General features: G+C 42.3%; 2 protein-coding genes across 6 annotated transcripts in view; one reads left to right on the top strand and one right to left on the bottom strand.

Annotated features, from left to right (window-relative positions):
• The window catches only part of TULP3 (TUB like protein 3), a 99,720-nt gene extending 92,893 nt beyond the window's left edge, over window positions 1–6,827 (bottom strand). Inside the window, exon 1 of the mRNA XM_061582568.1 lies at window positions 6,799–6,827. The gene's annotated coding sequence lies outside the window, so the exon portion shown is untranslated. The remainder of the gene's footprint in view (window positions 1–6,798) is intronic.
• The window catches only part of FOXM1 (forkhead box M1), a 79,307-nt gene that overhangs the window by 3,064 nt on the left and 64,168 nt on the right, over window positions 1–12,075 (top strand). For 4 of the 5 annotated variants that reach the window (XM_061582566.1, XM_061582565.1, XM_061582563.1 and 1 more), the window contains exon 1: window positions 7,028–7,299. The exons of the other annotated variant lie outside the window; for it this stretch is intronic. The gene's annotated coding sequence lies outside the window, so the exon portion shown is untranslated. Of the gene's footprint in view, window positions 1–7,027; window positions 7,300–12,075 lie in introns of those variants that run through there. 5 annotated transcript variants of the gene reach the window in all.

The following is a 12,075-nucleotide window of genomic DNA, read 5'->3' as shown; positions in this document are numbered from 1 at the left end:
CCTGTCTTCCAAAAGGGATATGGAAGAAATGCTGTTCCATCAATAAACATCTTGAGATGAATTAACTCTTTGATTACCCATTCCCATATGATCTAGGTAAGTGAAGATGGACCACCCTCACTAATCTCTTTCTTCCAAACTCAGAGCTTTCTTCCCCATGCCATCCATCCAGGAAAGAGCCATGCCTTTGCCATGGTTCCCTGTCTCTCTGCGTGAGTTATTACATTTCTCCTGCTCGTCTTACACCCATTTTTCTCTTCTTTAGCTGTTCCCTAGCTCCAACTGTCAATTCAGGGGCAAAAAGTATAAAGCTACTATGCTAAACCCGACTTGCCTACAGGTTCTTGGATGGATGGCACCTTAACCTACCACATCTTACTCTTTGGTTGTAGATACTGGCATTTTTCTAGCACTGATTGACCTTTTCTCCTAGAGATATTGGCCAAGCACAGTGGTGGGCAACTTTACTTGGACATAGATCTAGGGGGCCATCCCAATGACAACCCAATTTCCTGAGGAAAAAAGGAAGATTTGCTGGCGCCAATAAGAAGCAGGGTTACAGCAGAACAACCAACATTCTGAACATTGAGTTGCTAGCCTAGCCCACCCCTTTTCTAGAACAGAGCTTCTTCAGTTTAAGCTACAACTTGCAGGTTGAGACAGAGCTTTGTGCTTTCTCACTTGATATGCTTTAAATTTTTCTCAGTTCCAGAGTTCTGTGAACACAGGCAAGAGAGAGGGACAAATACCATAATAATCAAGGACGTTGATCCCAGGGACAGTGAAAGCCTATGCTGCTAACTTATAGGCCCAAAATATGAGGAAGTGTCCAGTCCATTCACATTTGATCTCCCTCTCGCACACACACAGATACCGTATGTAGCTATAAATGCAAATCAGGCAGCAAGAAACATGAGATTAAGCAAATTGGACAACAACTTTGGACAATGTTAGACCACAGATTCAAAGCAACCAATCGCATGTGTCTTACTTTCCACTTGGCCTTACAATTGTGACTGTAGAGCCTGAGAACTTGGAAGAAGTCTACTTTCAAGTGCTCTACAGGTGTAAAAGGTTTCCTTGTGAAATACTGAATCCAAAAACAAGTCAACATAAGAAGCTGCATTATACCAAGACAGACCATTATTGTTACTATTAATTCAATTTCCTACTCACCCTTCACCATAAGTTCCTTGGGTGGGGACCTTATTGGCCCATCTAGCTCAGTACTGTCAATACTAACTGGCAGCAGCTCTCTAGGGTTTCAGGCAGAATACTTTCCCAACCCTACTTGGTGATGCCAGGTATTGAACCTAGGATCTTTTGCGTGCTCTACCATGAGTTATGGCCTTTCCCCAAGTCTGCTTTTATAAAATATTAACAATCTACAAACCATTAAAAGATGTACAAAAAACTGTCAATTCAGTGAAGTGTGCATAAACTTACAGATTTTTTTTGTACAGTGCCAGAGACTGTGCAGAAGCAACATTCATAAAAAATAGGCATTTCACAATGGGGCAAAAATGGTTAAGCCACCGAGCTAATTTGTCTATGGAATGTGAAGTTGTAACAGAAGTTTACTTTAGGGAAATAATTCATGATTCTGTAGTTTAAAAGACCAGAAGAATAAAGCTTTAAAGTGAATGTATTTGTAAAATGTTTGTTCCATTATTTAAAAAATTGCATTGATAGGATAATACTTTAGTTAGGATGAATAAAAAAATTACAAAATAATCAGCAAGCTTTGTAGAACTCTTTTTCACTAAAAGGGCAGCTGTTTTGAAGCATGGTAGAAAAGCCTTACTCTGGGTCATAATGTAATTTCAGAAAAGTAAAAAAAAATAGTTTCAGAATTTAAACAGAACTTTTTTCATGAGTCATGAAACTGTGTCTATGAAAATGGGAGAGTGTTATGTGTGAGGGAGGCGGTCCCACATTATGTTTGTACTGACCCCCCCACACCAAAAAAAGGTTGTTTGGGTCCTGCCTAGAATTGCAAAGATTGTACTATTATGCCATGCTGAGAACTTCGCTAATACTACCAAGTCAAAATCATGACCTCAAGAACAGAGAGCTGTGTATTCCCACAAGCTAACTAAATTTCCTGAAGGATGAAGCATTCAACCAATCAAATATAAACAGAAGTGGTTTATAGAGAAAATCTGCATGAAGTGTTTTCTGTGAAGATACACAAAGAATGAGATAATCTAAAACATGCATGTTGATTGACTTAATATGTAAACATGCATTCTTTCCATGACCAGCCAAGGCACAAGAATCGGTACAAGCAATTCCTTCTACTCCTGCTCTAAAGTGTTATGTGCCTTCAGGTCGATCACAACTTATGGCGACCCTATGAATCATTGACCTCCAATAGCATCTGTCATGAACCACCCTGTGGCTTCCTTTATGGAATCAATCCATGTCTTGTTTGGCCTTCTTCTTTTTCTACTCCTTTCTGTTTTTCCCAGCATTATTGTCTTTTCTAGTGAATCATGTCTTCTCATGATGTGTCCAAAGTATGATAACCTCAGTTTCACCATTTTAGCTTCTAGTGATAGTTCTGGTTTAATTTGTTCTAACACCCAATTAGTTGTCTTTTTCGCAGTCCATAGTATGCTCAAAGCTCTCCTCCAACACCACATTTCAAATGAGTTGATTTTTCCCTTACCCGCTTTTTTCACTGTCCAACTTTCACATCCATACATAGCGATCTGGAATACCATGGTCTGAATGATCCTGACTTTAGTGTTCAGTGATACATCTGTACATTTGAGGACCTTTTCTAGTTCTCTCCTAGCCTTCTTCTGATTTCTTGACTATTGTCTCCCTTTTGGTTAATGACTGTGCCAAGGTATTGATAATCCTTGACAAGTTCAATGTCCTCACTGTCAACTTTAAAGTTACATAACTCTTCTGTTGTCATTACTTTAGTCTTCTTGACATTCAACTGTAGTCCTGCTTTTGTGCTTTCCTCTTTAACTTTCATCAGCATTCATTTCAAATCATTACTGGTTTCTGCTAAGAGTATGGTATTGTCTGCATATCTTAAATTATTAATATTTCTCCCTCCAGTTTTCACACCTCCTTCATCTTGGTCCAATCCCGCTTTCTGTATGTAAATCATTTTAATTATTTTTTTACAATGGAAATCAGCCAGAAAGTTTACTGGGTGATCATGGGTTACCTCTCAGCCTAATCTGCCCCTCAGGATGAAAACAACAGATGGGAACCATGACCACCTCAAGGAAGAAGAACTCACTTAAAATATAGAAGAAATAATAATGTACAACCAAGGTGTAAAATCAGATACTTGTTGAAACATAATATGAAATAATATTTATATAAGCATGAATGCCGAAAATGTTTATTATTTACACAACCTGTAAAGATATTTATAGTGCAATCCTATGCATGTTTACTCAGAAGCAAGTCCCAATGTATTCAGTGAGGCTTACTCAAACAAGAAAGTGTGCACAGAACTGCAAGCTAAAGTGATAAAGTCATCCAACCCAAAATTCAGAATCGTGCCACTTTAAGCTGTTTTTATAAGTCGTGATCGACTTGAAGGCACATAGCACACACACATTTCTCTTTGTGAGCTTCCAATCAGCAACCCTACCTCACAGGGATGTTGGAAAGAGTCCATACCCACACACTGGAAATGTAAAATACATATACCCAATATAATACGGCATGGAGACGGCCTTGGTCGCCCTGTATGACGACTTGTGTCGGGAGAAAGACAGAGGGAGTGTAACCCTGTTGATTCTCCTCGACCTCTCAGCGGCTTTTGACCCCATCGACCATGGTATCCTGGGGAGGCTTGAGGATTTGGGAGTTGGAGGTACTGCTTGGCAGTGGTTCCGCTCCTATCTGGCAGGTCGTCTCCAGAAAGTAGTGCTTGGGGAGCACTACTCGACGCCCTGGGCTCTCCAATATGGAGTTCCGCAGGGATCAGTTCTGTCCCCCATTCTCTTTAACATCTATATGAAGCCGCTGGGTGCTGTCGTTTGGAGTTTTGGAGTGCGTTTTCATCAGTATGCTGATGATACGCAGCTCTACTTCTCCTTTTCATCTTCTTCAGGTGAGGCTGTCAAGGTGCTAAACCGATGCTTGGCCGCGATAATGGACTGGATGAGAGCGAACAAATTGAAGCTCAATCCAGACAAGACTGAGATGCTGTTAGTAAATGGATCCCCTGACCAGATGATGGATGTTCGACCTGCTCTGGATGAGGTTACACTCCCCCTGAAGGAGCAAGTGCATAGCTTGGGAGTCCTTTAGGACCCGTCCTTGTCACTTGAGGCGCAGGTGGCCTCGGTGGCACAGAGTGCTTTTTACCAACTTAGACTGGTAGCCCAGCTACGCCCATATCTGGACAGGGAACATCTTGCTTCAGTCGTTCATGCTCTGGTAACCTCGAAATTGGACTACTGCAATGCACTCTACGTGGGGCTGCCCTTGAAGACGGTTCGGAAACTGCAGCTCGTGCAGAATGCAGCGGCCAGATTAATAACTGGGACCAAGCGGTCAGAACATGTAACACCGATTCTGGCCAGCCTGCACTGGTTGCCTATATGTTTCCGGGCCCAATTCAAGGTGCTGGTTTTAACCTATAAAGCCTTACACGGCACGGGCCTGCAATACCTGATGAAACGTCTCTCCCAACATGAACCTACCCATACACTGCGCTCAACATAGAAGGCCCTCCTCCGGGTGCCTACTCAGAAAGACGCCCGGAAGGCGACTACAAGAAAGAGGGCCTTCTCGGTAGTGGCCCCCGAACTATGGAACACCCTTCCTGACGATGTACGCCTGGCACCCACATTACTATCTTTTCGGCACCAGGTGAAAACCTTCCTCTTTTCCCAGGCATTTTACTATTTTTAGTATTGGTATTTTTTTTTAAAAAAAACTCAGTTTGTATGCCACACTTTTTTGTAATTATCTATTAACTTGCATTTCTTATGGGTTTAATTATGTTTTTAACTTTTTTTTACTGATGTATATCTATATTGTTGATTATGATGACTAGATTTTAAATTGTATATGAAATGCTTTCTCTGTTGTACACCGCCCTGAGAGCCCAGGCTATGGGTGGTATAAAAATTTAATTAAATAAATAAATAAAATAAATAATAGTTTATTGTCAAACCAGTTGGTCATTGCAGAACATTAAAAAACAAACAGTAGTAGTTTCCTACATAATAAAAGCAGGGACACCCAAGTAAGCCCTGCCTAATTGCTTTAAAAATAGGATTGGGGGGGGGAGAGATTTACACCACAAACGTAATCCTTTGCTGTTCACTCAAGATTCCCATTAATTTACAGCAGAATCATAACCATGTCTACTCAAAAGTAAGTCCTATTGAATTCAATGGGATTTACTACCAGTACGTGGGATTAGCATTGCAGCTTTACTCCCAGAAAAGCAAGGTTTTCAAAACAGGCTATGAATTAGACAAATGAACTGCCCTCTTCAACAGTCCAAGAAAATTTAAACTTGTTTGACTCATAATTAGAAAAGCATAACGCATTGTAACAGTATTTAGTTCTCCTGCACACAAGAAAGAGACTTGCTATTGCTGAAAGCTTACTCTGTTTATGAGTTTTTAAACAAGCAGGAAAAAAACCTTGCAATGGGTTCTAGCTATTGCCTGGAGGTCAACAAATCCCTTGTCAATCACAACATGGACTTCAGTTATTGGCTACAAACCTAAAAGGGCAGGGTTAGAGCAGCCAGCTACAAGCTTATTTAACACGAGTTGCAGGGGAGGTGGCTGACATTTTGGTGTATATCTCTTGAACCAGACCACCTAGGAACTTTTTTTTTTTTTAATGAAAGGAGTCTGGAGATTGGGGTGACTCACCTGGAGACCCAAGAGAGAACCCCAAAAATCCAAACTCTCCAGGCAAAATCCAGAGACTTGGCAACCTTAGCCCTACCAGATGTAGTGGTCACCACCACTGACCAAAACCCCAGGATTATGAGCAAAATAAGCACAGTAATGCTTTGAGAACCAAAAGGCAAACACTGCCTTGTATTCTGAGGGGAATTTCCAGAGTGACAATTGTGTTAAGCTGGTTGAACAAAAACAGTGTCTCACAAATTTATTGTGGCTTAAGCTTAGTGGATTGGAATCTACTTCAGATACAAATGATAAAGTACAGGCCAGCCATTTGAAATATTTTATGAACATTATTCAAATGAAATAGCTGTATCCAGGACTGGCAGAGAATTTTGGGCAAAACTAACATTCCTTTGTGAGATATGAAACAGTTTTAAACTATTTTTTACACCACAGCAACCTAAAGTGATAGTTGTATGGATAAGGCTGTAAGAACACTCCCCGATCAACCAGATATGATTGACAAGTGCTGACTTTGCAGTTTATTTTACACCAGTGGACATATAGGCAGGCAAACTAGTAACAAAACATGTAGGCTAGGAATTTGTGGACTTAGTTTCAAGTCACATGCAGGGAAGATGACTTTTTGAAACACAGAAGGTAGAAAACAGAGTTAGAACACCAGGCAAGTTTATGGACAAGTGATGCAATCATGTATAGACACCACATTCTCAAAAAGAATGCTGCATTCTCAAAAAGAAAGAGGCATTACTCCTCTAAGGAGCTATAGTGTAGAAAGAGTACAGGAATTAGTGTACAATCTGAATGATCAGACACGACAAGAAGCGTTGCATATCTAACATTAGACCGTGCAAAGCGAAGCAAATTCAAGCAACATAGAAAGCAATAATGTTTGTCTACCCTGATTGATAGCAACCATTCTCACCACACTCAACAGTTGCTTGACGCTCCTTCACTTGGCCAGCGTCACCTCCCCCCCCTTCCCTTTTATACTTGAGCCCCCGCCCTTTCATCCGCTGCCGGAGGCCGTTGTTTTTCTGGGCCCGTTCTAGGCATTGGACAGTTTGCTCCACTGACCGATTCCGATTGGTCCCGGTGCTTCACGTGATGCAGAACGAGCCTGTCAGGCGCCAAATTCAAAACAACCGGGACGAAAAAAAGAAGAAACCGATCAAAGGGGAGATCGTGGCCGCTTCGCAGATCTGGGCAGCCCCTTGCTCCCTAACTGAAGAGCAGTTGTGGCTTGCTGCCAAACCCTCCCCCCTCCCGCACCACCGACCGCTGTATTCTGTCGGAACGCTGCAGCTGCAAGAAGCCGTGCGAGAGATGGAAAAGGGGCGCCCAGGGGCACAGAGTTGAGCAGCAACTTGCAAGGGTCTACCGCAGGGGTTACATTCGTGCAAGAGAGGGTTTGGACTAGGCAAAGGTAACGTACATTTGACGATTTTAATGCTACTTTTAATTAAAATATGTAGTCCTGTGCACACTTATTCGGGATCAGTTAACATGGACAGGATACAGAGCTGCATATATTGCAACTATGCTGCTAGTAGAAAACAAGAATCATGGAATACAAAGGGCATACAAGTGTGCATAGGCTAGTTTTCTAGGAAGCCTAGATCCTCAGTGTAGTTCACAAAAGAATAGTGCGAATTCTCCTTTTCTGTTCATGAGGCAGAACTGCAAATGCAACTGTTCTCACACACACACCCATAGTGCACAACCCTAAGAACGTAAGAGCCAGCTAAATCAGGTCAGTGTTGCATCTAGTCCAACATCGGATTCTCACAGTGACTGAACAGATGCCTATGAAAAGCCCACAGGGAAGACCTGAGCACAACAGCATTTTTCCTTCCTGCAGTTTCCAGCAATTGATATTCAGGGTTATGCTGCCTCTGATGGTGGAAGTAGAACAGAAGCCATGAGGGTTAGTAGCTGTTGATAGCCTTACCTGCCATGGACCCTGGACTTGGACTTGATCTTGTTTCCCAGGACCTGGAACAAAATGCAAGTGTTATTGAACTGATTTGGGACAATGACCATAGTGCTACTAAATTCAGAAAATCCAACACGTTCCTATTTGACTTAAAAAGAGGAAATTTCCCAAAAAAGAGGGGATTGCTAAAAAGAAAACTGAAAGGCAAAAAATCTCTCTAAAATTCTTTGGAGTTGCTTAAAAACACAATATTAGAAGCTCAGCTGGAATGTATACCACAGATGAGGAAAAGTACCTCCAAGGCCAAGAGGATGCCAGCATGGTTAATGAGCAGAGTCAAAAGCTACTGCTTTATCAGAAAACCATACAACAACCCCATTATGTAGACATATATTCCCATATTATAGATGAAAAGGCCAAAGTTAAGAAAATTAGTAGCCAAAGGCTACTAATATCCTGGGGTCTTCCCTTGTTTAGCCACAACAAAACAGATCTTTAGGTTACTGTTTAATTTTCTTTATCCCTAATACCCAGTTAAAGTACTTGTTGTCACTCACTAGTGAGGGAAGTCTCTGCATTCTCAGAAACACCTAATTATTTTATGCCCCAGGGTTAAGCTTTGTTATTGAAAGTGCATTCTGGAGCCGTGCCCTGCTGGCGCAAATTAAAACTTGCTTCTTGGCCTTAAAGTAATATTCATCTCTAATTTTCAACCTATTCTATCTACTATCCATTTGCTCTAGGACCTAGGTGAGTCTAGAATCATCTAGATTCTAGATGATCCTCAACATCTACAGTATTAGTTTCTGCAATGGTGACACATACATCATTTAGTTTAAAGGAGATTTGTAAATTATTCACATCAGTCCTTAACATTTTCTGTTCTTTAGCCTTTAAAGATTTCTCATTCCAACATGGATTTTAATTTTAAAACAAGATTTTTTTTCTGTCTTCAAAACTCAATATATATACCAACCTCATCAACCTATTGATTATCGCTTCTCCAACTCATCTAAGGTTGTCATGTTGCAGCAAAACCAATAGTCAACTTCAACATGTCTCTCACTAAATATCTGCTGCTGAGAATATCATCATTGCCAATACTAGAAAAGTCTCTGTTAGCCTCAAAATGATTGTTGCCATGTGTGACACAAATCCCTCTAAAGTAGTGGTGAGCAATATTGCACAAGCCCCTCTGTTAACAAGGAAAAAACAGTCCCTCTATTAAGCAGCAAAAATAATATAAAGCCATAATACGTAGGTTTCTCTTCTGACAGGAATAAGAATAGACTATCCAAAAACATAATTAACACACAGGTTGGATCCAAGCTAGAGCTGCAATCCAATACACACTTACCTGGGAGTTAGTCCCATTGAACCCAATGGAGCTGAGTAGATGTCTATTGGTTTGCAGCCTAAATTAGTTGAACTTCATTCCCATTGAAATTGGGAGGACTTAAGTTCAGCTAATCATGGAACCATAAAATGGTAGAGTTGGAGGCCATCAAGTCCAACCCACTGTGCCTCTTGAATGCCTCCAGTGTTGGGGAGCCCGCCACCCCCCTAGGTAATTGGTTCCATTCTATTGCTCTAATAGTTTGGAAATTTCCTTATGTTCCTGGGTTCCTCCAACTTGAGCCAATTATTCCATGCCCTGCACTCTGGGACAATTGAGAAGAGATCCTGGCCCTCCTCTGTGTGGCAACCTTTCAAATATTTGAAGAGTGAATTATAAGTCTGACACTAATATAATTCACCAGCATGCTTCAACATTTTCCATTACCTAAAATGAGGGCATAGAACCTTACAATCTGGTCAGATTATGGTGTCCCTCCGATGGTATGCTATATTGTATGGATTGTATATTGTATGTAAAGGGTTCTTGGTGCTTCTCAGTCCTCCCAGCAAACGTCTAATGCAAAACCACCCGTTACCTAAAGAAACAAGGGGTGCCTTTCTGTAGTAGTGGTGAGATGCAGCTGCAGCACAGCTTCCTCTCAGAAGGGGTCAATAATGAGATGCTCTGTACCTCATCCTCAGCTATAATGTCTCTCTACCAGCATTGAGGCAAGAGTGTGCCACCCACACGTTATATGTTTGCTGGTATATCTGCAACAGTTATATTTGCTGTGTAAAGTGTGTGAAGATGTTCTTATATCAGAGAAAGAATGTAACCAAACAGCAACATCTCCCACAGTTGATTTAGCATTATAACACTAAAACAGACGTGGGAGATGAGATGATTTTAAAAAAGAGCAAGAAGGATTTTGTGCTGTCGTTTTTGTGTCACTTATGCTTATAATCCTGATAAACCCTGGTCTGCTTCTGGACTAGATAGGTGTGCACGTTACAGTTTCCATGGTGTTTTTCAGATCACTACTTTATCTTAAGAAAAATATGCTGGAGACTTTTTCACATCATTTTTTAAATATGTTTTTATTGTTCTCCACAAATACGTTAAACAATTAATGATTATTAAACTGTCAGTCATACAAAAGTGCAATGTTTGGTTAACTCCACTTACAAGGTACACTAGTTCACCGTATTATGACACATTCTGTTCTGAAGTTATACTTGTACATAGCCTTTCCACATGGTTATCTGAGTAGAAGGGGGATCATCTAATCTCTGGGAACCATTCATATAGCTAAAAAAGGGGAACCATACTGTATCGAAGTGTTTGGGTTTTGGTTCCCTTGTAAGAACGTTATGGTGTTGGGTCAACCGTTCAGACAGTGCTATTTCCCAAATGGCCTTCCACCATTCTGCTATAGTACTGCAATTTTGAGACTTCCAATGCCTTGCTACAATCAGCCTGGCTGCTGCTACCAGGAACAAAAGTAGTTTCTTATGGCTTACTTTAGGGTTTTGATCACTTTCCAACATTAGTAATGCTAAGCCTGCCTCAGGAATAGAATCATAGAATAGTAGAGTTGGAAGGGGCCTATAAGGCCATCGTCCTCAATGCAGGAATCCAAATCAAAGCATTCCTGACAGATGGCTGTCCAGCTGCCTTTTGAAGGCCTCCAGTGTCGGAGGCATTTGCCAGCACCTCCACCACCAAGGCAAAAAGCAAAGGGGATAGGAGACACCCTTGGTTAGTGCCTCTGGCAAGATGTATCTCTGTTGATTCTGTTCCATTTACCATTTACTTTGCCACTGACTCTGAGTAAATCCAGCTAATTATGGATGGGTTCCTCGTTGCTCATCTACTGTGCCTACTGGCCTGTGTGTGTTGTTGTTTAACACCAGATCAGTACACAATAAGACCACACCCATCCATGGTTTGATCGTGGATGAAGGTGCCAAATTGGTGTGCATTACCAAGACCTGGGTGGGTGAGCTGGGAGGAGTTGATCTGACCCAGCTTTGCCCACCTGGATACTTAGTGCCACACCGGCACAGACAGCAAGGATGGGGGGGAGGAGTTGCTCTGGTCTACAGAACTTCCACCTCTGTCACCAGGAAACCACTCTGTCTTGGAGCTGGCTGTGAGGGCCTGTATCTGGTGTCGGGCCAAGGAGACAGTAAACTAGGGTTGCTGCTGGTGTACCATCCATCCTGCTGCCCGGCAGCTTCTCTGACTGAGCTGGTGGAGGCCATCTCAGCTGTGGTATTGGAGGAGCCCAGAACGATAGTCCTGGGTGATTTCAGTGTCCATGCTGAGGCTGCCTCCAGTGTTCTAGCTTGGGACTTCATGTCCTCCATGACGACCATGGGTCTGTCTCAAGTTGTCACCAGCCTGACACATAGGGCAGGGCACACCCTCCACTTGGTTTTTGTTCCAGATGGAGGAAGGGATGGTCTGGAGATGGGGGGGTGGATGTCACCCCAATGTCATGATCAGACCACTTCCTGGTGAAGTTTAGACTTATAACTCTGATCCTTCGCTGCAGGGGTGGTGGACAGATTAAGACGATCTGCCCCTGGAGACTAATGGAATCCACTGGATTCCTGAATGCCCTGGTGCAGTTCCCAGTAGATAGAGAGTTGAAGCCCTTGTCATGCTGTGGAACAGCAAGGCGCTTCGGGCTCTTGACACAGTTGCCCCCGAGTGCCCTCTCCAGCATTGTGGATCTCAGTTTGCACCTTGGTACACCAGTGAGCTAAGGGCAATGAAACAGGCTGGACAACAGCTAGAGCGCAAGTGGCAAAAGACGTACTGTGAGGCTGATTGGGCACGAGTAAAACATCATAACCGTGCCTACTGTGTGGCAGTGAGGGCGGCGAAGAAGGCCTACTTCTCTACCTCCATCACATCCTCAA

This window comes from Rhineura floridana, chromosome 8 (assembly GCF_030035675.1).
Source record: "Rhineura floridana isolate rRhiFlo1 chromosome 8, rRhiFlo1.hap2, whole genome shotgun sequence".
NCBI classification, from domain to species: domain Eukaryota; kingdom Metazoa; phylum Chordata; class Lepidosauria; order Squamata; family Rhineuridae; genus Rhineura; species Rhineura floridana.
Note: the sequence above shows the minus strand (reverse complement) of the source record. Positions and strands in the feature narration are given on the sequence as shown.